Source organism: Eriocheir sinensis, chromosome 45 (genome assembly GCF_024679095.1).
Source record: "Eriocheir sinensis breed Jianghai 21 chromosome 45, ASM2467909v1, whole genome shotgun sequence".
NCBI lineage: Eukaryota > Metazoa > Arthropoda > Malacostraca > Decapoda > Varunidae > Eriocheir > Eriocheir sinensis.
The window spans coordinates 13,333,608-13,343,607 of record NC_066553.1 but is presented as its reverse complement, the minus strand read 5'-3'; the positions used below and the strand labels follow the sequence as shown (position 1 = coordinate 13,343,607).

The 10,000-nt window shown below is 39.7% G+C and overlaps 1 protein-coding gene across 1 annotated transcript in view; it reads right to left on the bottom strand.

Annotated features, from left to right (window-relative positions):
- Positions 1–10,000, bottom strand: part of LOC126980800 (spermatogenesis associated 6-like protein) — a 37,303-nt gene that overhangs the window by 26,284 nt on the left and 1,019 nt on the right. The window lies entirely within an intron of this gene.

The following is a 10,000-nucleotide window of genomic DNA, read 5'->3' as shown; positions in this document are numbered from 1 at the left end:
GGTTTCCTGCGTATCTTCCTTCCTCTGTCTGCGTCATGAGGAGAGGATGCACTCATTGTTTATATTTACTCTTCGATGACTCTCTCTCTCTCTCTCTCTCTCTCTCTCTCTCTCTCTCTCTCTCTCTCTCTCTCTCTCTCTCTCTCTCTCTCTCTCTCTCTCTCTCTCTCTCTCTCTCTCTCTCTCTCTCTCTCTCTCTTCAATGTAGCCAAGATCAATATTGTTTGATAATAATAATAATAATAATAATAATAATAATAATAATAATAATAATAATAATAATAATAATAATTTATTGTTATTACTATTATTATTATCTCCTCGATTCAAATTCCCACGTGGTTGCTTTGCTGAGCCGCCAGTGCTTAGAGCTTTCCCACGGTCGATGTCTCGCTATTACCAGTTGATGTGTTTTATCTTAACATGCTGGACAGTTTGAATAATGTTTCACACTCTTCCCGCCATGACTTTCCTATATTAGTAATCTTTCGTTTTCGCTCAAACGCCGGAGAATTCCTCCACTTCCTCCCCTCCTCCCCTTCCCCTTCACTTCCCCGTATCCTCCCTACCTTTCCTCCCTGGTTACTGTTATTCAGGGTCGCACCATCCCTCCTTCCTTCCTTCCTTCCTTATATTGGAAAAATCTATTGTAATTTAAGGCAATTGCACTATTTTAAACATGTTTCCTTTGTTTGGATAGCCAGGATAGGCACTGAAGTATTTTTTTTTTATTTGACTACCGCTACCGCAGTACCGCACACCGCGTACCGCACTGAGAAAGTAAAAAATGGGACCGCATTACCGCAACCGCACTGCTGATTTTTGAGTACCGCGCCCACCTCTTCCCCTTACACTTTGTTTCGCCTCTTGCCATCTCCCCCTCCCCTCAATTCATCCTTTATCTGTTCCCCGCGCACCAGTCATTCCTCTTGTTGCTCCTTGTTTCCCCTTCCTCTTTTCCTCCTTCCTTTCTCCCTATCCATTCCTCTTTCCTTTCCTCTTTTCTCTGCTCTGTTTCCTCTTTCTCCTCCTCCTCCTTCTTTTTCTTTTCTTCTATATCCTCCTCCTCCTCCTCCTACATTTTCCTCCAGTCTCTTCCTTATCCCCTTCCTCGAACAACAGTCACACTCCCAAGCTGCCTCTTCCTCCTCCTTCTCTTCCTCCTTCTCCTACTCCAACCTCTTCCTCTTCTCCTGACTCGTAAACCATCCATCCAACACCTGCACCAGACACACAACACCTGCCTCGCAACACCTTGGGAAACACTATTCTCCAGCAACACCTAACTCAGCACTTCCACAGCTCACAGCACCTTCAGCGTCTCCAGTTTACCTGCTGCAACAATCAACACTTTCACGTCCTTAAGTCAGTCAGTCAGTCGGCCGGTCAGATCTGTGGGTGAGCTCGTCATTTAGTTATTCAGATCATTGAGTGAGTTAGTTAGTTGGTTAGCCAGTCAGGTGACCTAACTTCTCAACGTCTTCAGCCACCCCATTGTTTTTTTTTACTATGTCTGTCTCATTCTGTTTGTCTCTGTCTGTCTGCCTGTTTGTGTCTGTCTGTCTATATGTCTTTGTTTGCTGTCTGTCTGTCTTCCTGTCTATCTGTCTCAGTCTGTCTGTTTGTATGTATGTGTACGTCTGTCTGTCTATCTTTATCTATATATATGGCTTTGTTTGCTATCTGCCTGTCTGTCTGTCTATATGTCTTTGTTTGCTGTCTGTCTGTCTTCCTGTCTATCTGTCTCAGTCTGTCTGTTTGTATGTATGTGTACGTCTGTCTGTCTATCTTTATCTGTATATATGGCTTTGTTTGCTATCTGCCTGTCTGTCTGTCTATATGTCTGTTTTCTGCCTCTTCGTCTGTCCGTCTGTCTGTCTGCCTGCCTGCCTATTTCTCTTAGAATTTTAGCGAATGGCTCATCATCATAAGCGAACTGGGAATAATAATAATAACAATAGTAATGGAAACAAACAACCGGACCATGACTCTCCACCAATGCATTCCCCGCCACTCCCGATGCACAGTTGACGAGCCGCCGGTGCGTGATACATGTACTCATTAAAAAAAGTTGTTGGCGTACATAATAATCCACTAAATCACTGCATGTTTGAGCATTAAAATTGATTAATGTGGGATTTATGGATTTGTTTGAACGTGGTGTGAAAATGTGTTGAATTATTTGTATGCGGTTGTGGAGTTTGTTTAATTGATGGTAGTTGTGTTGATGTTATTGTTATTATTATTATTATTATTATTATTATTATTATTATTATTATTATTATTATTATTATTATTATTATTATTATTATTATTATTATTATTATTATTATTATTATTATTATTATTATTATTATTATTATTATTATTATTATTATTATTATTATTATTATTATTATTATTATTATTATTATTATTATTATTATTATTATTATTATTATTATTATTATTATTATTATTATTATCATCATCATCAGCACACACATCTCCTCACATTTAAACACACACACACACACAAATACACAATCATACATATCTCTCTCTCTCTCTCTCTCTCTCTCTCTCTCTCTCTCTCTCTCTCTCTCTCTCTCTCTCTCTCTCCTTGAAATGCATAGGATGTTATGTAAACCAAAGTTCAAATTAGATGCTCCACTTAAGCGATTAGAAGGGAGGGAAGGAGGGAATGGCAGAAGGGAGTGAGGAAGGATGGGAGTCATAGAGGAAGGGAAAGGACAACGGTGAGGGAAGGGAAGAGGACAGGTCAGTAAATAGATAGCATAGGTACACAGGTGAGGAGGTAGGGAGGTGTTGATGAAGAGGCAGGCAGCGAGATAGTAGAAAAATAACACGTCTTGGGATAGAAGGGAAAGATGATTGGCGGGTGTGTGATGTTCAGGGATTAGAGAGAGAGACAGTTACGTGAAAGACTATGGAGAATTAACAAAAGAATAGAGAGAGAGAGAGAGAGAGAGAGAGAGAGAGAGAGAGAGAGAGAGAGAGAGAGAGAGAGAGAGAGAGAGAGAGAGAGAGAGAGAGAGAGAGGGGGTATATTATGTAACTGCAATAGCTCTACTGTCTGCCTTGTTTGTCGCTGTGATAAGAATGTTTCAGTGGTAAGAGGAGGAGGAGGAGGAGGAGGAGGAGGAGGAGGAATGAGCAGAAAACAAGATTAGGGAAAAACACAAGAACAAGAAGAAGAGTGGAGAAAGAGGAGGAGGAAGAGGTGGAAAATAAGAATGATGATGATGATGATGAGGAGGAGGAGGAGGAGAAAAAGAAGAGGAAGGAGGAGGAGGAGGCGTGGAAAGTTTGGAGTGAGAGTAAGAGATGAGACAGTGAGGCTGGCTGGCGGTGACGGAGAATGGGAGGAGGAAGAAGAGGAAGGAGGAGCAGTAGGAGGAGGAGGAGGAGGAGGTGGGATGGAAGCGGGTGGAGGGGAGAGAAGGGTAATGGGAAGGAAGGAAGGAGGCTGCAGGTACGGGAAGGAAAGAAAAAAGAAAAGTGAAGTCGAGAAAAGGATATATTATTTTTTTTGCATTTAAATTCCTCCAGTTTCTGTTTTTGCGTTTTTTATAATTATATTTCGCTGTTTTTTTTTTCTTGTCGCTCCCGTTTTCTTTTCTATTTTTCTTTCTTTTTTCATTGCCGTGGTTTTTATTTTCTCATATCCTTAACATTTTTTATTTATTTCTTTGTTCATTCTTTTGTTTTTTTTATTTTTCCACATCAATCATGTTTTTCTTTTCTTCATTATTCATCCATTTAGCTCCTCCTTTCCATTCAGTTCGACCATTTCCTCTTCTGTCATTCATTTTAGTTATCTTTTTGTTATTTTTTATGCTTGTTTTACTGCCTTTTCTCTGATTTTTCCATCTTTTTCTATATTTTTTCTCTGTATATTCTCTATTTTTTTTCATATTTTTCTTTCCGTCATCACCATTCCAATTATCTTTTCTTTGTCGCTTTCCTTCCCATCCTCCTAATATGCCATCCTTTCTAAAACTCCTCCGATTCTCTATTTCTTTCATTCTCGTTTGATATTTTCGTCTCACAAATTCTTTAACATTCTCTAACTTTGCTCTCCAGTTTCATTCTGTCATATTCCTCCTTCAGCATTTTCTTGTTATTTCTTCTCTCCATTCCTTCCCCTTTATCTTTCATACCTTGCTTCGCTGCACACACACACACACACACACACACACACACACACACACACACACACACACCGTACGTCATTCACAGGTAAACTCTTTCATCATGTGTTTTTTATAAGAAAAGTAAAATGTGCAAAGAAAACAAAGGGTCAGTCTTGTGTGTATTGTTAAGGATTAATGAGACGGAGAAACAATGAAGTGGAAAGAAATAAAACTTTCCTTTATGAGATCAGAAGCTAAAAATAATAATAATAATAATAATAATAATAATAATAATAATAATAAAGGTGGCCGTTAAAAAAAAAATATGTAATTCTGTTTAGTCTCCCTTTCTTTAGTTCAATTATATGAAAAGAAAATGTAACAGAAGGTATGGGGTGAGTGGATGAGAGAGAGAGAGAGAGAGAGAGAGAGAGAGAGAGAGAGAGAGAGAGAGAGAGAGAGAGAGAGAGAGAGAGAGAGAGAGAGAGAATTACTAGAGGAAGTATAAATCATAGAAAAAAGAAAAATCGAAGGAATAGGACGAACAGAGGAGGAAGAAAAAAGGAAATATTGAAGGAACAGAAGAATTGTAAAAAGGAAGAGAAAGAAGGGGAGGAGTAATTAGGAAGGAACAAAATGAATGAAATGAAAGTACAAAGACGAGAAAGAAGGAAGGAGGAACAGAACAAGGAGATAGAAGAGGAGGGAGGGAAATGGATGAAGTACAAGGAGAGAAAAACAAACAAACAAGACAAGAAGGAGAGGAAGAGGAGGGAGGGAAATGGATGAAATACAAGGAGAGAAAACAGAAACAAAGAAACAAGACAAGAAGGAGAGGAAGAGGAGGAAGGGAAATGGATGAAATACAAGTAGAGAAAGAAAGAAACAAAGAAACAAGACAAGAAGGAGAGGAAGAGGAGGAAGGGAAATGGATGAAGTACAAGTAGAGAAAAAAAGAAACAAAGAAACAAGACAAGAAGGAGAGGAAGAGGAGGAAGGGAAATGGATGAAGTACAAGAAGAGAAAAAAGAAGAAGAAAAGGAACAGGACAAGAAGAAGAGGAAGAGGAGGAAGGGAAATGGATGAAGTACAAGAAGAGAAAAAAGAAGAAGAAAAGGAACAGGACAAGAAGAAGAGGAAGAGGAGGAGGAAGTGGAAGGAAAATGGTTGGAATTCAAGGAGAGAGGATATGAGGAGTAGGAATAATGTGAGGAGGAGGAGGAGGAGGAGGAAAGGAAGTGGATATCATGAAAGAAGAGAAAAAAAAATATTGGAAGTGCAAAAATGATTAAGGGAGAACAGTTGCATATTTTTCAAAGTGTAATGGATGAAAAAATATCAGAAAAAAACGCGAAAAAGGAAAAAAATGAAGAAAATGATGGTAAGAGAGACAAAGAAAGGGAAAGAAAGGAAAGGAAAGGAGAGTAAGGTATGGTAAAGTTAAGGAAGCAGGGGAGGAAAGGAGAACTAATATCATGTTTGCACTATATATATATATATTTAGAAGAAAATACAAATGCTTAAGTCCAAAAATATAATGAATGGGGAAACAACGATCAGGAAAGGAGAGGATGGGAGGGAAAAGAACGTATTTATTATGTAATGTGTGTGTGTGTGTGTGTGTGTGTGTGTGTGTGTGTGTGTGTGTGTAAAAACTTGCAAAATATAGAATAAAATGAATATAATGAATGAGGATTTAAATAACGGTGAAGTATGGTAAGGTAAAGAAGAAGGAAGATAAGGAGAACAGGGGAATACATGAGTTATTTTCTGTACCTTATACAAATGAAGAAGAGACCAGAATAAAGGTTAGAGTTCACGACCTTGAGCGTAGCAAGAGAATACATTAGACGGCAAGCGAAGGAAAGGCAGAAATGAAGAATGGGAGAGAAACTCAGTAAAAAATATAAAAAAATCTTTGCTATTAATAGGGTGATCCGATATAGCAATGATGTTACTCTTTTTGTACAACTCCTCACACAACATGTCACGCTTAATAGACGAGTCCTTTCTCACACGAAGACTGTAGCTTTCACTCTGCACACAGGAACCTTCTATACCGCTAGCGTGCATTATTAAAGGTTCGTTTACGTTTTTTTTCCCCGGTGTTTGGTATATTGTTAAGTTACGCCCTTTCTATGCAGTTTTCTGTCGTAACGTATCGCTTTTTTTTTTTTTTATAGAGTCTACCCACGATCAAATATGTACTCATCTTTTAAATTGTAATATGTAGTGTCTTTTATTTTCATGCACATTGTTTGTATTGTTTTATCGTGATTTTATGTTCTTTTCTGGCCCTGATGATGACTCATGAAAGAGTCGAAACGTTGACAAAAAAGATGTTGGTGGCAAGCAGGTCCTGTTGCTCATCCTACGTGTCCGCTTTCCTACCGTGACGAGGACGGTAAAGATGAGAACGACAGCTACAACGACAATGACAACGACGACGATTGCGATGACGACGAGAAAGACTACAACAAAGACTAAAAAAAGACGAGAAAAAGGGAAAAGGCGTAGCTACCTCGACCAGAAAAAGGGGAAGAATAAATCAAGACCACCATTGTTTCCCTGCATCCCCGCCACCCGCGCGAACCCGCCAGACTCAACCAGCTGTGAATCTGAAGTACTCATGAATTATTTCCTGCTCCCGGGCCGTTCCCCTCGTGTCGTCCGTCCCGCCCTCACCCAACCCTAATCCTCCTCCCCCCACCCACCCCCTCTCTCTCTCTCTCTCTCTCTCTCTCCTCACACTCCCAAATGTAGTTTTCCTTCTCTTCTCCCAGGTGACTCGTCTTCCTCCTCCTCCTTATCTTGTATGTTCTCCTCGCTCTCCTCCTATGTTATCTCTTTCCTCCTTCTCCAAGTTATCTTTTTTTTTTTTTCCTTTTCGTGTAAATCTTATCCCTCTCGACTTTTCTTTTTTTCTGTCTTTTCTCTTTTTTAATTTTAAATTTTTTTTCTTTTTCTCTTTTCTCTCTTTTTCCTCTTTTTTTCTCTTTTCTTTTTCTTATCTCTCGTCTCGTCTCTCTCGTCTCTCTCGTCTCTCTCTCTCTCTCTCTCTCTCTCTCTCTCTCTCTCTCTCTCTCTCTCTCTCTCTCTCTCTCTCTCTCTCTCTCTCTCTCTCTCTCTCTCTCTCTCTCTCTCTCTCTCTCTGGTCACATAGCCTACAAATGAATTGAATTTGTAATAGTTATTGTTTTATTAATGTTGTTGTGGTTACTGCTCTGTTGTTGTTGTTGTTATTATTGTTGTTTTTGTTTTTGTTACTGTTGATGTCTGGATTTTCTCTCCTCTCATCTATTCTCTTCGCATGGATGAGTCTACGGTTCAGTTGACAGCTTAGTAATGATGATGATGCTGACGACAACGACAACACTCTCTTCTCCTGTCTTGTTGCATCTCACACTAAAAACGTGACGCGTGATTATACTCTTATTAACTACTTATAACTATGAGCTTATGATCCCAGCCTTTCCTTTTATCCTCTCCCCCCACCACACACACATCCTCATCATCATCACCCCCCCAGTCCCCCCCCTCACACACACACACACACACACTCATACACCTAATCTTACACCCTATTCCACCTTTCTGCTTATCTCCCCACACTCCCTTGATTACTCCCCTCCACCTCCCTCCCTACCCATACACACATTAGGTTACACTCCCCTTTCCTTGCCCCTCCACACACACACACACACACACACACACACAGACACACACACACACACACACACACACACACACACACACACACACACACACACACACACACACACACACACACACACACACACACACACACACACACACACACACACACACACACACACACACACACTAATTATCTTCCCTAAAAGTGTCCTCTAATCTTTCTTAAGTATCTGTTCTCGTTATTTTGTCTTCCATTACTGTCTTCCTCTTCCTCCCCCTCTTCGTCTTCGTCTTCATCTTCGTCTTCCTTCTCTCCTCTCGTTATCATGTGTCGTTTACTTCTCTTTCCTTGTTTATTCCTTCCTCGCCCCTTCTCCCATCTTCTCCTAATCTGTCTAGTTCTTTAAAGTGCTTCAATCCGTGTTTTTATTTTAGTTTTCCTGCTTTCTTCTAACACATTTTCATCCATAATATTCTTGTCCCTCCCCTCCTCCATACCCCCATTTTTAATCTTTTTTTTTTCATTTTTCATTTCTTTCCTTAAAATACTCATATATATATTTTTACTTCCCTTCCTTTATTACGGTTTACCCATTTTTATCCGTTCAATTCCTTTTTTTCCTCCTCCTCCTCCTCCTTCTCCTCTTTTTTTCTCTTCTAAAGTTTTCGCATGACCCTAAACTTATTTCCATGTTTTCTCCTTTTTCTACTTCTTCTTATCCTCCTCCTCCTCCTCCTCCTCCTCCATTTCTTCCTAATTACGCCTATGCCCCTAACCTCATTTTCTTTGTTTACGTTCTCTTTCTTTACCTCAAAATTACCTCTATGTCTCCTTACCTCCATTCCTTATTTCCCCTCCACTTCCTCCTCTTCCTCCTCCTAATTACTAACATACCCCAAACTCCCTTTCTTCCCTTGCTCTTCCCTCTCTTGTTCCTCCTACCACTAATTACTACCGTATGTTTTCCGAGCAGACGGCGAAAGCTTATGGTACAGTCTGGCGCTGTTGTTCTCTGCCACCCACTTTCCACCTACCACCATCATCATCAGCTCCTTAAGGCCCCATTGTCATCACCTCTCCCATCATCATCAGCTCCTTAAAGCCCCATTGTCATCATCTCTCCCATCATCATCAGCTCCTTAAGGCCCCATTGTCATCACCTCTCCCATCATCATCAGCTCCTTAAGGCCCCATTGTCATCACCTCTCCCATCATCATCAGCTCCTTAAGGCCCCATTGTCATCACCTCTCCCATCATCATCAGCTCCTTAAGGCCCCATTGTCATCACCTCTCCCATCATCATCAGCTCCTTAAGGCCCCATTGTCATCACCTCGCCCATCATCATTACCGTCACGTGTACTCAGGCGCCGTACATGCCGAGCCACGCCCTCTAAGGTGGTCACTATTTTGTCCTTTGGTGCTGAAGAAGAGAATTGGGAAGTGTGTCGCGTTGGCTGTGGGAGGGTTATGGATTGGCCCCTTCTCTTGCTACGCTTTAGTACGGTTTTCCTTTGTTTTTTTTCATTTATATTTCCTACGCATAATATTTCCACACCTTTTCACTTTTTTTAACCTACTCCCGAAATTGACCTCTCGTTTTGGACACTCCTTTGATCTCTATTCAGGAGCAGTGAGTAGCGGGGTTTTTTTTTTATATATATTTTTTCTTTACGCCCTTAACTGCCTCCTTAGCTGTAAAAAAAAAAAAAAAATACTTCCACACAAGTTTCTTTTCATCTCCTTCTTACATATTATTATTATTATTTTTCTTAAGTTGACACGTTTTTTTCTGCTTCTTCTCATTTTTAACTTAACTGGTAGACTATTTTTTTTTTCTCAAACTCAATATTTACTTTTTTTTTCACCTACATTGTTATATAAATTTTGAAACATTATTTGCACCTATACCTTTTTAATCTAACTGGTAGACCATTTTTTTTCTCAAACTCAATATTTACTTTTTTTTTTCACTTACATTGTTATATAAATTTTAAAACATTATTTGCACCTATACCTTTTGTGAGGGGGTGGGCGCACTTTTACAAATGTTTTTTTCTTTCCTGTAAAAAAAATAATAAATATCTTCCTCATACCATACTACTGCCTTTCATTACTCTCCCACGCCCTTGTGCTTCCTTTTTCGAGTTATACACAATTATTATTATTATTATTATTTTTTTTTGGGGGGGAGGGCTTCCACACAC